Raw genomic sequence first — 15,694 nt, 5'->3', positions numbered from 1 at the left:
GATCAGCCTTCTTCTATTGCATCATCCTGAATCCTGCTGGGAGTGCAGGAGCCTAAAAACAGACACTGGTCTGGCTGAGCCTTCTGCCACAGGGGATGATCCCTCGATGCTGCTCAGAAACCTGAGGCAAGACACAGCAAGAGCCCTGCTGGTGGAGAGAGCCAGGCACTGCCAAACCCCTCCAGAAATGATAGGTCTCTCCTGGCAGCCAAGGGGATTGGGGTGGGGGTTGAAGGTGATGTGGGATTTTTCCAGAAATCTTTTGCCAAAAGGTCTCTGGATCTTTTTTACCCCTTCACAAAGAGAAAGTTGGACCTTGAGAATGTTCATGGTTAGCTGTAAGGCTTAAATAATGCATGAGTTTTTCAGAGCTAAAAATCTGCTAGAAAGAATTGAATTAATTGCCCCCCTGGCTATAGCTGTTTCTAAAAGGCTGCGCTTAGAAAAATATAAATTTGCACAAGGAGTTCGAGGGGCCATTTCTTCCTCCACAGGAGGGCTGGGCTGATGTTTTGGCAAAGCCTCAAATACAGAAGCTCCCTGATGGCTTGATGCCAGTGACAGAAATTGCTTTGTGTCTGAAGGATGCTTTGGTGTTTCACCTGCCCTGGCTCCCAGCTGTGTGCCCAGGCAGTTCAGCTCCTGGCACTGCTGCTCCCAGGGGCTCCTGCCATGGGAGGATGCTGAGCCTTTGTGGTTCCCTCCTTCCCTCGCTGCCACAGCCTGTCCTGAGGCTCAGGGGCAGAGCTGGGCTGGATGCAGCCTCTGTGGCACTGGGTGTGCTTCCCTTCTGTGCTAAAAGGAGTTTGCAAGAAGCTTGTCCTGGTTTTTGTGTCACCAAGCTGTTCCCAGCAGCAGCTCTGGAGTGCTTTTTAAGAATAAGTACTGAGAAAAGTAACTATGGCTATTTCTTAGGAGGATTTTCATGGTTTTCAAGGTAATAGGTGCTCTTACATTTTGTCTTTCAAAACACTTAAACTAGCTTGTGAGTAACTTTAAATCCTTGTGTTACTGTACAGAGTTCATCACCCAGGCTTATCTCCACTACTGGAGATTGCTCTGCTGACCTCTCCAGATGAAAGGAAACCTCTCTAAAGGGCAACCTCATCTATTAAAAACAGGATATTAAAACTTCTGGGTAACTACACTAGCTAAGCAGGGGATTTATAATTTTCCTTTTGTTTAATTTTTTTATTTTACTTGGTGTTGGCTGTTGACTTGCAGTGGGAATCCTGATGAGCTGTGGTGCTGCTTCTGCTGTGCCAGGCAGCAATTGGTTCTCCTCCCATTTCAGGGGGCACAGAGCAGGCAGCTGCCTCCTCCCTGGAGCAGAGCTGGGAAGAGATTGTCCTGTGCAGCTTTATTGTTCCTCTGCAGCCACAAAAGGGTCTGGGAGAGGGGATCTGCTCTGACTTTTAATTTTATGTGAGATTTCCCTGCAGGAGATATTTGTTTCTGACAGAACAGGAAGACCTAGATTTGCTTTCCAGGGATGGTGTAGCTTACAGGAATGAGCTGTGGTTTAGGCAGGAGTTTTGGTTTTTTTCTTTCCTGCTTTCTTTATGGTAAACTATATACAGTTGATAAACACCTACAATAAAATAGAGATATACATGGGCAAATCATCCTTTTTTTCCCATTAAAGAAAGCTGTTACTTACTGTGTAGAGAGTACATATCCTCCTAAGAGATCAAATTATTTATGGCAGTGCGCTAATTAGCTTTTTGGAGGCTTCTAAGGTCTTGCAGACACTTGGAGCTCCAGGGCTAACTGCAGTAGGTAAACACCTCTCTGCATCAGGGAGAATTTCATGTATCTGGCCAACAGCTCTCAGTATTGTGCCTTGGGCCTCTTGGGGGCTGTGGTCAAGTGGAGCCCTGGCACCTACAAGCCTTGGCAAGGAGTGGTCACCACTGGCTGGCTGGGTCACTAAGGAGGCCACAGGAATCCAGACAATCCAGGAGGCTCCCAGAGCTGGTTTGGCCCCCATCTTCACTCGTGCTGCCATATGAATTCTGAGGCTGTACCAGCACTCTCACCTGCCCACCCTCACTCAGTTTTCTCTCAGGGAAGAGCAGATCCAGCTCCCTGCTCACGTCCATCAGCAGCTCCAGGCTCTGCTCAAAAGTATTTGGCATTGTTCAGATATGCTGCTATGGTTACTCAGGCACCACTGACTGCACAGGTCAGCTTGGAAGAGCTTTAGACAAAGTATTTGGGACAGAATGCAGCTCTTGCTTGTTAATTTAAGACCTGGCACATCAGCTTGAACACACTAAGTAGGGGATAATGTCTTTTTTTTTAAATTTCCCTACACTTGGGATTTGGAAATAACATAAAGATATTGCCTTGATGTGAGCCCAGGCAATGACAGTGGCTCCTGCTGAAGACAGCAGCCAGCCTGTTTGCCCTGAGCTGCCCGAGGGCTGCTGGGCTCTGTGTGCACAGGGAGGATGCACAAGGCCCGGGGAGCAGCAGAGCTCCCTCAGCCGTGCTGGGCAGAGCCCGAGGGGAGCAGGCTGCAAAGAGCCAGGGGAAGGGGCTGGAAGGTGAATCCCAGAGCTCAGGTGCCCCTCCAGGGCTCCCGGGACAGCTGCTCACCCCAGAGGCTGGGACTGCCATTTCCAGGGGTGAAGGTGCAGGGAGCTGCAAGGATGACCTGTTGAGGCTGTAGCTGTGATTTTAACCTTCCAGTCCTGTTGAAATCCATGAGCTGCATTGGCAGGGGGTGTTGTTTAGGTCCCAGAAATTCAGTGACATCTGTTCTGTGCTCCACCATGGGCAGGGGTTGAAAAGGGATGACTGTAAAGAGACTTTAGAGATGTGCAGTGGTGCCCTCACCAGGCTGTGCCCTTTAATGTCTTTCTGATTAATTTATGAGAACTGAACATGCCTGAGTTTCTTTTTCTGGTTACACTGAAGGCAAAATTTCCATAGACTTGAATGGGAGAAGAACAGGAAACTGTTTGAGACAAGCCTGAACACGCTGGTAAAAATGAGACAAAAAAAATCTGGTGTGACTTTAAAGCTATTTTTAAAAACACAAGCTGGAGCGGGTTACTCTGATTCACTGGAGTCTGTTATGTCTTTTTTTATTTTTCTCTTTTTTTTGTGTTTTCACTCAGTAATTTTAGGACACAGTGAGAAGGCAAGTTTTTAGAGATGGGTTATATGTGTTAAAAGGGGAAATGTGCTAGCATTTGCTGAGCACAATAAATATTACTGCCAAATGAACAGGTCCCTTTTCTGACAAGGCAAAAAAAAATAATTGTAGATGAGAATTTATACCAAGCCATTTCAGAAAACAAGAGAAGGTGGAGGCTTTATTGCTTTAATTGAAATATTAGCTTTGTTATCTTCCTTGTAGGTTTATGTGTGAAACTGGGTGTTGCTTGGCATTTGCAGGCTAAATCTGGGGCAACGTTTTTGGTGGATGTGCTGTATTAGGCATTGTCTCCCTCATTCTCTCCCATCCTGCATCAGCCCTTGGGGCAAGTTTCTGGCAGCTGAGGGTGGGGACTGAAAATAAAAATAATTTACCTTTACTGTCAGAGGTAATAGCAGAATCTGGCTAGTATCTCTTGGCTTCTGTCCTGGTTTTCCATTCAGTGCTTTAATTCAAAGGCTCACCATTCATATTCCTGTTTTTCCACTGAAGGGTGCAAATTTCAATGGTGTTCATTGAGCTAAGAGGCAGCAGTTCTCTTTATGTAGTTATTATTCCCTGTTCATGGTAGCAGACTTCTTGCACTTGAAGAAAGGGAGGGGGTGAAACAGCATAAACCACTTGAGGGGAGAAGGGGAAGGAAACTGTGACCATGGCAGGATGTGAGGAGAGGGGAAAACTGTGTCTGAATTCAGTGGATGTTGGAAATAACCTTTGTTGTCATTGCTGTAGGTATGCAAAGAACCATCTTCCCCCTGGCTCTGGCAAAAAGTCAGGTTTGTATTTCGGGAGGCTGGATTGCACCAGCTGGCTTCAGACATTTTTTTTTCATTCTCCTGTCCTGTGAGGGATGTGGGTATCAAACACTTTTTTGTTACTGGAAGGACAATCATTTATTTTTCCAGATGCAGGCAGGAGTGCTCTGGAGCAATCTGAATTAAATTCCAAGGTGAAAGAGTGTTGCTGTAGAAACCCTTGTCAGACTTGTAACTGGTTCTCGTGTGCTCCTGGGGATATCTTACTGATAAAGACTCTCCAGCTAGTTCTATTTTTCTGTGATATTGAGAAAAGATTCTTCCAAGTTGCTTTTTAGTAGATGTATGCTACAGTTCAGAAAGGCAGGGATGAGCAGGAATCTGCTAAAGCCCTGGGAACCATCCACTGGCTTTAGAGGGCTTTGGCTTTAGTGTCTGTTCACTGCAGTCTGTGCAGCATCCAATGTGCTGCATCCCAGGTTTTTTAACTTCCAGTGAGGATTTGTTAACGTGTGAAGAGCTCACAGAAAACTCTTCCATAGTACTGCCTTCTCCTTTCTCCTGAGCATACAAGGCTGTTGATGACAATTGTTTATAAATTGTGTCTTGAAGAGCCAAGAGAGACGACTTGATCCTAAAACATTGCTGTGGCACTTCCTCAGCATCCCTTTGATACCTCTGCATCCTCTTGGATTAGCAATGCTGCTGTACCAGTGCACAGCACAAATCCAGTTACACGAGCTCTGTTATTTCAGTGTCCTCTGAGCAGCATTTCTGACTTTATTAAAACTTTTTTGTATGCATTTTGGCTTTGAAAAGTACAAATTCAAAACAAAAGCCCATAAATCTTTGCTTAATCAAAATATACCTCTAAGAACAGTGTACATGGATATTGCATAACAAGAAGAGTGAATTCCAAATAGGACTTTGGAAATCCATCTGAAGCAGAAAATCAAGATGTGGGAGATTTTTAGAGAGCCTTGCTTGCTTCCTGGAAAAATTCACTGCATTATCAATGCTTAAGTGACAACTGCAATTGGTTCAATTAAGAGTTGTGCTAAGGGGTATTGTATTTGCTAATGTATAGTTTATCTCTGAAGTTGTGAATGTTGCTTACTCACTGAAATGATGTTGGTTTCAGTGACTGAGGCTTGCCTGTTGACAGCCTTGTCAGCTGAAAGCATTAGAAGGGAATGAAATTACACTCTGGGCCTTGCCCCAGATGGGAATTGATGTAATATTTTAGAACTCAAAAAGGATGGGAGTGTAACAGAACAACATGACAGCATCAAGATTTATTAGAGCTGCTTTGGTCTTGGCTTTGGGTCATCTCCTGTCTGCAGAATTCCTGTTGATGTCCCATCTGGATTTATATAGAAATTGATGGTTGGGTGAAGCTCTCTGATCCTATCAGTTCACATTTGCATCACTTTCTGTTCTGGATGTGCTGTGCAGGGCTGGAAGCACCACTTGTTAAAGTAGTTAGCAGGCAAGCAGAGGAGAATGCAAGGTCAATTTAGCACTTGCAGAATTTAAATTATTTTCTGAATTGGAAGGGAGGGGGAAGGAAATCAAAGCCGGTGTCTCTGAGTTCAGCTGCGTTTCTGAAACAGTCCCTTAAGAGATAAAAGTACTTGAATGGAGCCATTAAGCTCTAGTTTGCTCTATATTTTGCTGCTATAATTGTTGCAGAGGTCATACTTAAATGTACACAATTTGGGTTTGATGTCTGTGCTCCTCTAAGCACACACAGTTGCTGAGAAAGAGGAAACTTCATTGTGACTATCGATTGCTACTGAGAACAAGTGGATGAAGTTTCCAAATCCTAATCTAACAACTCCTTTGGATTCGTCTATCCAAAGGTTTTGTGTCCCCTGAAAGACTTTGTTACCCCACTGCTTCCTCCTGGTACAAAAATCAGGACACTGGTACCTGTTACAGCTTTTTCCTGCCCTCCTTATTTAAGCTGCTTGTGTCATTACAGTCTTTAACCCCTGCAGGTGCTAAGGACTGAAAGTAGGGGGGAGCAGGAAGGAGGGAGTCAGTTTGAGTCCTAGAGCAGGACATGCTCAGGACCTGGGTGTACAATCCATCCTGAAGATTTTGGGTGCAGGTCACATAAATTAACTTCCAAACAGGGGGATGTGTGCTTTGGGCATCCTCTCTGTCCTCTGTCCACCTTGCCCAGGTGTCCCCCTCTTCCCTCTGGCTCCTGACAGGACAAACAGGCTCATACAGCTACAGGGAGTTCTGAACTCCCTTTAATCAGATGTTCCACCAAAAAAAACCTGGCATTCAGGTCATGCTTCAAGCTGAATTAGTTTGCATTATCTGCTGTTACTTTTGGACTAAGACAAACTGTTTATGTGTATTCTGGGTCACTGATGCAAACAGAGAATTATTGTGGGTCTGAATCAACATTGCAGCACAACCATCAGCAGTCCTGCTCTCCTCGTGGGTACCAATTTATTCTCTAGATGAAGCTGCAGTGAGTGAAGGCTCATTCACCAGGAAAGGTGATTGAATGCAACTGCAGCTGGTTGATTAAGCTGGACAAAGAGAAACACTCATGTGTCACTCAGCTCGATCTGCCACATGAAACAAGGGGATTAGATATGGTGAATTTCTAGTAATGAAAGCAGGCAATCGGGTTCGTCATAAAATCAGCTTAAAAGAGCTTCCTAGATTCCAGAGGGAACTAAAATAACTTGACCTACCTTGGTCCTGTAATCTTTAAATGCTGCTTAACATCTGCTCATCAGCACTTGGCAATAATATTTATTATGGAATTTTTAACAGCAGACACCATCATGTGTTGAAATTAATAATGCAGAGGGGTGCATCGTGGAGGAAAAAACATCACTGCACCGGGGTTAAAAAGGAAATGGAAGTATTTGACTTCAGTGAAAAAAAATCTTTAGGACAAGTTACAGCTACAAAAATGTTAGTGAGGTCGCCAGCCTGGCCCAAGCACCTTTCTGGTCCCCTGCAGTGGTTAACACAGAACCAGTTCTGCCTAAAGGACCTAAAATGGGAATGGGGAATCGTAGAAATTCTCCTTTAGGGGTAGAAAAGACAGATGTGCAGAAGACGCCTTTAAGATTTGAGATGTTGTTTGGAAACAGCTGTCTTCCCCCAGGACTGACATTTCTGACCATGTTATTTATTAACTTTGGAGATACAGAAGGTGCCTAATGTTTGGTGCAGTGGATTTGAGCCATTATAGCCCGAGGAAAGAGTTTGAAATTCCTCATTGCACACTCTGTATTCTTGAAAACTGTAGTACAGGAATTTGAGAACTCTTTATTCCCAACAGTTACCAAAAAAGAGTAAATTGCAATCCTTGGCTTGAAACATCTTCCAAGTAAAAAGCTCTGTAGAGCCTCACAGGTCCCAGTTATTTCTCTACTGAGCCTGCAATCTGCTCTGTAAAATGGATTCCCTGGAAAATGGTGTGAAGATGTCAGCAGGTGCTTAATCCACATTTCCCACTGCAGGGTGTCCCTGTCAGTCCTCCCAGGTCTCACACCAGTTCTTTTTGCCCTAATTTGATTTTCCCTGGTTTCAGGTTTCACTTGCTGGTCCCTGTCCTGCACCTTCCTTCCTTAAAAAGGCAACTGTGGCCATTTTCTGCCTGTGGAAAAGGACTGGGAACATTCTGGGCTATTTCCTGCACTGAACACTTTGTGCCTTTTTTTCCTCTGCTATGATGAGTCTTTCCCCAGCATTGGGTCTGAAGCAGGAATTGGTTATTGCCAATCCCCTGTAGTGAAGTCAAATATCATCTGCACTCCCAGACATTGTTCTTGGATTCATATATTCAGGGATGATATTAGACAGCTTTGCCACTGGGAAATGCCTAACAAATTGCTGGTTCTTTTTGTTGTCCAAATGCTTTATTCACTCTGCTTTCTAGGATGCAGTTTCTCATGCTGAATTCTTGTTGTAGCTAGACACAAAGCTTTGTGTCTTGGCTCTACGGGAGCCCATTTTGTTGGAAAGAGCCCAAACTTTTAAGCCATCCAGGCCACTCTATTGGCCTTTTCCCATCCTTGTTTACTGCTGTGTTGTTCTTTGTACAGTCTGGAAGTTCTCTGCCATATATATTTATTTCTGTATTGAGGGTGGTGAGTATGCCAGGCCTGGTGTGAATCCATGTGGAACACCCAGTTGTTTGCTAATGCTTCCCTGCAGACATCTACTTTTGAAGATCTGTCACTTACCCCACCCTTAATTCTTTTAATATGGACTTTCAATTGAAGCTACAAAGTGATATAATAAATACCTTAAAACTGAAATGCCAGTAGCCTTCAGCCATCTAATTTGTGTGTGGGCTTTCCTCCCAGCAATTCCCCTCGAGCTGATCAATACCTGTTCACTTTTACTTTCTCTCTCTTTTTTTGCCCCCCCCCCCCCCCCCCCCCCCCCCCCCCCCCCCCCTTTTATTTAGGGCTTGGATCTCAGACTGTTCAAGGCAGTGTGTACTGTTTCCCTACAAATTGGTAGTCCTTGACATTAACATTCTGCTGAGACTTGTGCAGCAAGCTCAGCTTTCAGCACTGAGCTCCTCTGTAATATGCCTCTGAACTTTTCTACCCATTTTTTTTAAACTTTCGTGATGTACATGTTAACTTTGTCTTCCATGGCAGCTGAGATAGAAGGGCTGCTTTGCATTTCTGCTAAATGTGCCCATCCTAATTCAGGGAAATGCTTCAGCATGTCCTGATCTGTAGAATTGGACTGGAGATTGGTATGTTGTTTTGGTAAATGCATAATTATCAAGGCGGGAGGTTTTGTGTTTTTATTTTTTGTTTGCTTGTTTGTTTTTGCTTTTTCTTTCTCCATGAACTGCAGCAGTTCTCTCACTTCTCAGGGGGAGAGGATTTTTTTTTTTTCCTGGAAGAATCAGTCGGAGTTTTTTCTCTGTGAAGCAATGCAAATTCTACATAGAGTAACAATTCTGCAGAGTATCTGCACTGAGGACAACTCGTGTTTTTCTGCTACACAAGATGTACTGTCTGGCTGTTGTCCCTTACTCCAAAGGCAATTCTGTTAATGTCCAATTATTTAAAAAATAAAAATTCAGGGGTCATTAATAAAGTTGACTGCTAAATATGGGTATGTTTTTCTTCTGTGTGTCTTTATTTGTGAGGTCTTGGATTTTCTACAAATCTCATTTATGGGAGAGGGAGAGTGATGGGCTTATGTTCTCTGTGCTGGTCTAAATCAGTTGGGCTCTGCTGTCCAAACTACGAGCCTCACATTTGGTCCACAGGCAGTTCCTGCATCCTTGCTGCCTGCCAGGGCTGCCTCAAGCCAGGATCAACCATCCTGGGGGGAAAACAGGAGCATGTTCAGGGAGGGAAGTGCTGCTGCACCAAATGAAAGCTACCCTGTCCCTTGGAACACCACCAAATACCTGCATCCCTAGGTTTTGCAAGAAAACACTCAACAAATCTCTTATTTTAAAGCTGTTCTATCTCCATTGATATGCTCAGAGAAGTATTACTTTGTCCTCCTCGTTAAAAGTGAGCATTTCTTTCTTTGCTTTGTCTCTGTGCACAGCATGTCTTGTTGTTACATTTAAGTTGCTCTAAACTCTAAATCAATAATCCCATTAGGAAGAAAAAAAAAGGGGGTCTAGTAGCAATAAGTACAATTGCAGAGTTAATCAGATCATTTTTATTCGTGTTGTAGACTCTGTTTCCCAAAGATGTTCCAGCTCTGCAGAATCAATAAGGGCACAATAAGTAGGTTTATTTCCTGGATATCAGCAGTAGAAGGGTGGGGGCTGGATGCCTGGAGGGTACCAAGGGATTTTGCTGCCTGTGAGCACAGTGGCTGGGGGAAAGAACTGTTGCTGCCATGGAATCAAGTAACAGAAAGCAGTGTATATTTTGGGCACTCAAATGTCTGGGAAATGTCTGGGGGAGGCATAGATCCAGGAATTTCTCCCTTCTTAGTCCATCCCCACCAATTTCACAAACAAAATGTGTCTAAAATAACACTGCATTTTAAATATAACATTTTGAGTTGGTAGCTGCTTGTTTTAGAATGTAAAACCCACCTGATTTTACAAACATTCTTCAAAGAGGTGGATGACGTTTTTCTTACCTCCTCCTTCCATTTTAATTTCTAAATGTGGTCCTTACTGCTGATCTCTTCTAGTTTTATGCTACACAGCTATAAAGACTCCAGCGGAGATGCACCTGGCTGGTCTGTACAAGGAGATTTAGTCTCTCCTAAACCAGGCTTTGCACAACTCCTTTTGAGTGGAGCTGAGCCCTCTTCTCCTCAACCATCTCCCTGTAAATAGCTGCTGAAGACAATAAAAGTGGAGCCACAAAAAAGATGGGCCTCCTTGTTGTTTCATTAGTGTTAAATGTGACCCCTGCTGTGGTGTGGAATAACCAGTGCCCAGCACTGCTGTACCCTGGTCGCTGCTCAGTGATCCTTTAAGCTGAGCCCAGCTGCACATTCAAAGATCAGAGTTCTGCTTTCTCCTTGCCCTGTGCATTGAGCTGTAGGTCATGGAACTGAGCCTTAAATATTTAGCATGCCTGTGTTTGCTAATAAAGGCTTCTTAGGAGAAATCATGCTTCACGTTGCCACCCTAATACTCAAGTGCAGCTGGCTGGAAATTTATTTCAAATTCATTTCCCTGTGGCTCAGGGTGGCCTGTCCTGTTTGGAGATGCTGTGGCACAGAGTCAGCCTGGGGGTGTGGGCAGAGCCAGGGAGGTGCTGGGCTCAGGGATGCTGAGCTGTGGCTGCTGCAGAGGCTCTGTGCAGCAGGCAGGGCTGGGCAGGAGCTGAATTCCCTGGGGCTGCTGAGGTTAAAGCCCTGGGAGCAGCTCCTTGGCAGCTCCCACTGGGCAGGGCTGAGCTGTGCCAGCATTCCCAGCCAGCCTGTGGGCAGCTCAGACATCCCCACAGCCAGAACCCAGCTTCCTTTTCTTGGGTTTGGGTCCCAAAATTGCCTCTTGGTTTTGTCAAGACTGAGATCTACATTAGCATGGTTCTGAAAGCCAATACTGCCTCGGGCTGTCAGATTGTTTGGGTTTTTTTAAATACAATTAATTTCTTGAACGTTCTCAGAGTTTTAATTGTTATTAAGGCGTTCACATGCTGTCCTTGCCAGCTGTTTGTTCTGAATGTTATGGTTTGCTTGAACATCCCAGGCCTGATTTTGCTCCAGGTGAAGTATCTTACAGTGAAATGCAGCAGCATCAGCTGTGCTGGTCTGTGCACACACTGGCTCTGGTCACCTGAGAGAAGAATCAGAAAGTGCGTGGTTAAGAATAAATGCAGTGGTCATAACACAAAGCCTGGAAAGTTTGGAGTGGTTATAAGATAAAAAGAGTTTCAGTGAGATACACACTTGTTTGAAATTGGCTTTAAAATATTGACATTTCCCAGAAAAATAAAAATCTGTATATGAGAGATGGTCTACTTGCAAGAAAACTTAGGACTCAGTGGATTACTTTTTGTTCAAGTTTTTACATATTTTTTTTTTACAATTTGAACTCTAAACTAAACTCTAAATATTTAGAAGGAATCTTTTCTTGGTAGGAGCACTGTGACCTGCACAATTGTGAGGAGTGGGAGGTGAGTCCAAATCTTGAAGAGCTTTTCCTGGTGACAGCTCTGACTTTCAACCACACCATTGCTTATAATTTTATAAATTTCTATTTTCAGTTTATTTACCACCTGTTCCTAAGATTTGTATGAAATATGCTAGGACAAACACAAACCCAAATAGCTAGCTCTTACACATTCCCAGAATGTGATCTGAAAAGAAATACTGCAAAAAATAGAGATACAGTTTAAATATTATTGTTTCATAACTATAAGTATAATAACTAAATAAACATAATACATAAAAATACATATATTTAGTCCCTGTCTGCAGGTATATATATTCAGACACATGTACTTTTATCATTCCTTTGACACTTTATCCCCCAGCTGACCAAGGTGAAGACTTTGGTCAAATTCAGCAAGAAGTGTCTGAAGTTCTACTAAATAGTTAAAAAAACTACTGGGATTAAACTGAAAAACTATTGCTGCTCTACCACAGCTCAAGGCTACACAATAAAGTGTGCACCTCCTTAGCTTCAGTAAGGTTAAGTTGTAATGACTTAGCCCTATTGCTGCATAAAATTATCATGAAATTTTCAAAATATTAAGCTTTCTCCTCAGCAGAGGAAAAGCTGCATGTATTTAGATAATAATATTGGAAAGATAGAAAATGGAAAAGGAGCCAAACTGTAAATGCCAAAGAAGTTGCTGGCCACTGTGGCCATTATCTCAGAAGTGGGTGCCATTTTGAAGAAGGATAAACTGGGGCTTTAAACTGCTTTAAATGGACTTTGAACATGTATGGGTTTATTTTTTTCTAACTTTCTGATTCCTACATTATGTTTTTTTCCCCATGGAAAGTAACTTCAGTGTGTACACAAACCCTGTGTGCATGCCTGTCTTGCGTGACCAGATTTAATAGATACATGAAGAGTTTGTGTGCACACAGGCATGCACACGCTTCCCCACATGTGTGGGAAAGGGAGAGGCTGAAACCAAGAGTCAGGATTTGCTTCGAACCACTCTGACAGAGCAAAGCCACCCACAGAGCTGTGGCCAAACTGCACAGGGGTGTTTCCAGGTAGCACAGGAGCCTGTCCTTTTCTGTGGTGGGTTATCCAGGACTGTGTGTACTCTGTGTGAATGCTTCATGTGGACACCAGAGGTTCTTTCACACAATTTCAGCTGAACAGCTGCAGCTGTGTCTGTGCTCTGCAGTCACTTATCAGCACCATAACATATAGAATGAATAATGTATACATTCCTGAAGAAGGAGCACTGACTGGGAGAAGATTCAAACTGAATCTTGGGAGAAAAAGAGTGAGTCCTTGGCTGGATTGCATTTTTTCTGAAGCTCTTTGAGGCAGTCAGGTGGTGGAACAGAGCTAGGGATGTGTCCAAATGTGGTATTTTAGAGAAATACTTAATGTGGATCATGCCTCCCATCACTTCAAGCATATGGATGTGTGTAGGGAAAGGAGGGTTAATCTTGTCTGGTATAAATTAGTAAGAGATGTGCAAGAAGAACTTTTTCAAAGACTTGCTTGCTAAATAAATTACTGGTCATGTTTTATTTAAAATGCTCGTGCTGCCAGCAGAGAACATAGCAAACAAGCACATTTTCAATTAAAGGAACAGCTAGGAATTTCCTTCTGGCACTCCTGTGACTTCTTGCACTTGTTCAGCTTTATTGCATGTCACAAGCAGCAGCAAATCCCATGCACACAGGTGGCACACGTGCCATGGCACCATCCAGCTGCTGATCCCCTGTCCCTGGCAGGTGCCCTCTTGGCAGAGCAGAGCTGGGACCCCCAGACAGCCCCTGTTTTATTCGGATCTGTAATGCAGGAGCCAGCAGGAGCCCCCTGGGCTGTGCCTTGTGCCCTGCCTCACCCCAAATCCAGAGTGGGGCTGGGGCTCCTGTGCCCACCCACGTGCTGCAGGAGCTGGGGGGGATTGGTGCCAAGCTGCAGGCTGGCAGGGATGGGTGTGGAGGATTTACATTTCTAACAGGACAGATGTTTGCCTTCTTTTCTCCCCGGCATCTGCTCACAGGCTCTATTTTGGGAAGCAGTGAGCAGTGCTTTGAGGGCAGCACTGGGGTTACAGGAGGTTGTCAGCCTCCTGCCATCAGGGGCCATCGTGGGATTTCTGGCTGCCCTAGGTTTAAGACTAATGGAGGAAATGTGTGGAGGAGATGTTTTCTACCTCAAGGATGCTTGAACATTTCTGCAAAATTTTTCAGCTGCAGGACAACCTGTAGCACCCCCTGGAACTCTGGAGGTACAGACCTCTCCTTTAGCTGATGGTCAGGCTTTAGGTTCAGAGATGAACTCTGTCACAGGAGAGCATTTGTTCATTTCTATGTCAGGTTTTTCTTCCTCAACTACTCTCATGAGACACACAAAGGGCTCATTGCCATCAGCATGGGGAAGTGTCAGTAGGTTTGTGCAGTTTTCAGTAGGTTAAATATAGAATAGGTCTTTGCTGCCTTTACCCTGAGCATAACATTGATCAGCTCACGTCACAACTTCTCTCTGAAAAATCAAATAAAAAGGCTTGTTGAAATGGCTGGAAGGCAGGGGATGGTGTAGAGGCATTTCTTAGGAGATGTGGTATAGCTGATGATGTGTTTCTTTGTGCCTAAGATGCTTTTTGAAAGAAATATCTCCCAAGGGGATGACAGGAGTCTGAGACTCTCCTGGGCTAAAGGAGCAGCATTTTCCAAGTTTGGCACTGATAAAGAACATCTGAGTGAGCAAAAGGCAAATATTTGGGGCAAAGAGTGCATGGTTCCAAACATTTGATAGGGTATTGACACATTCAAGGCATTTAGCATTAAATGTAATAAAAAATAGCCACCAGTCTGTGAGCACTTTGAGATGAACAATTGCTATGCTTGAGATTTTCTTGACGTGAAAAACGACAGTTTAGAGGAAAGTAGAAAGTTCCAGATTTATCCCTCCAGTGCCTGTGGTGTGGGAGGTGGGATCCAGCACAGAGCACACTCTCTGCTTGGAACACCAAATCTGACCCTCAGAGTGGTGACACTCTCTGTAACTTCAGCAGAGCTAGGAATATTGTAGGGCATGTTTTAATTGCTCATGTTGAGCCAAATCAGAGGTACAGAGCCAAGAATTCCTCTGGATTTTCCTCCCAGAGGGGTCATGTTCTGCTGATGAGCAGAGCAGATCATTGAACTTCATCCCTGCTTGTGCCACTGGGCACATCCCTGGGAGCTGGGCTCCTGCTGGGTTCATGCCTTAGAAATGAAATTAAGAGAAGTTCCACAGGACCATGTGATGAGGAAAAAGTGTTCTTTGTGATCAGCTGTGTTGTTATGAATACCTGAATAGCTTCCATAATTGTGCCAGGGACAATGTGAGCAGCAGTTTCCAGTGCTTAGTGTATATTTCACAACCTCAACATCTGAAATAGCAGTATTGTTGGATACAGTCACTGCAGGGTAGGGTGTAGCATCCACTCATGCTCACTTGTTCAATGAAGTAACCAAACATGGAGTTACTGTTTTTGCACCCTGCACAGAACAATTTGGATTAAATTGGATTCTGTAAGCTTTTAGCCCACCAATTTACGGTGTAATCCATTGGAATAAAAGAAGTGTTGATCTTTTTCCAGGGGAAAGAATCCCAGAGAGGCCACTGTAGCAGCTCTGGGACTACTGAGGCACAGCAGCACCCAAAACACTTAGCAGCTTCCTTGTGCTCTGTGCTGAGAGCAGTTCTGTGCTCAGGGAGTTTCAGACACAGAATTGCAGTTCTCTTTTGCCTCTTGTGCTGGGAAGTTGCTTCATCACAGTCAAATTCAGCCCCTCTGTTGTCTTAGTGATAAAAACCCAGGTTATGAGTATATTGATGGAAGTCATCCTGCTGGAATTGAAGCCCTCCCAAAGTTGTTTCCAAAACCTTTTGTTTCCAAAAGTTGTTTCTAATTCATGCTCTACCAGTTGGGTCCTTAATAGAGTCACTTGGGCAGTAAGACAAGTGAAATGTGCATTCTTCCAAAGTTTTGTTATGAATATGAATGAAACCTTTTCTGGTGCTATTAAACCAGGCTGGAGTAAAGCCCTGAGAGTGGCAGCATTCAGGAGTGATCCCTGTGTCCATCTGTCTGCTCAGTAATAGACTGCAATTGTGGAAGTTTTGTCTTTTCTTTAATGCAGTAAAACTTGG

The sequence above is a fragment of the Passer montanus genome, unplaced genomic scaffold, assembly GCF_014805655.1.
Source record: "Passer montanus isolate IOZ18808 unplaced genomic scaffold, ASM1480565v1 scaffold8, whole genome shotgun sequence".
NCBI lineage: Eukaryota > Metazoa > Chordata > Aves > Passeriformes > Passeridae > Passer > Passer montanus.
This window is presented reverse-complemented; position numbering follows the sequence as displayed.